This window comes from Chiroxiphia lanceolata, chromosome 1 (assembly GCF_009829145.1).
Source record: "Chiroxiphia lanceolata isolate bChiLan1 chromosome 1, bChiLan1.pri, whole genome shotgun sequence".
Taxonomy (NCBI): Eukaryota; Metazoa; Chordata; class Aves; order Passeriformes; family Pipridae; genus Chiroxiphia; species Chiroxiphia lanceolata.
Genome location: NC_045637.1, coordinates 71308818 through 71309696, shown reverse-complemented (window position 1 = coordinate 71309696; position 879 = coordinate 71308818).

Here is an 879-nt window from a genome sequence, read left to right as displayed (position 1 = left end):
AGGCTTATAAAAATACAACAGCATTAAATTGCAGTGTAGAGCAACTTATGACTTATAAGGAAACTCGTGACTGCTAATAAGGTTTGTTGACAAACACTTGCTGATTATATTATCCATCTATTACCTGTCCAGCACTCTAGTAAGTATGCTTTTCCAGACTAAGGGGGAAAACTCTACTTGATTTTCCATAGCATATTCAATTCATTAAATAGGTAAAAAACCCACTAGAAAATATTAAAAAACCCCAGTATTTCAAAACTAGGTTTATTTGAAAGCCTGAGAGACTATCTAAATAAAAGAGTTGTTTCATAGAAACTGAGTAATAAAAAAACCAGAGGAGGACATGGACGTACTTGAGTTAGTCCAGGTGAGGGCTATGAAGATGGTCAGGGAGCTGGAGAATCTCTGACCTACATAGACAGGCTGAGAAAAGTGAGGCTGTTCAGCCTGGAGAAGAGCAGGCTCCAGGGAAACCTTAGAACACCGTCCAGTACCTAAAGGGACTATGAGAAAGTTGGAGAGGGACTCTTCACAAAGGCATGTAGTGATAGGACAAGGGGGAATGGCTTTAAAACAAAAGAGAGCAGCTTTAGATTAGATATTAAGAAGCACTTCTTTATTGTGAGTACTGTAAGGGTGGTGAGGCACTGGAACAGTTTGCCCAGAGGAGCTGTGGATTTCCCATCCCTGCAAATGTTCAAGGCCAAGTTGGATGTGGCTTTGAGCAACCTGCTCTAGTGGAAGGTGTCTCTGCCCATGGCAGGAGAGTTGGAACTAGATGATCTGTAAGGTCACTTCCAACCCAAACCATTCTATGATTCTATTTTTAGGTGCTAACAAAAAGTCCTTGTTTCACTGCTACCCTGAATAACTATCTGT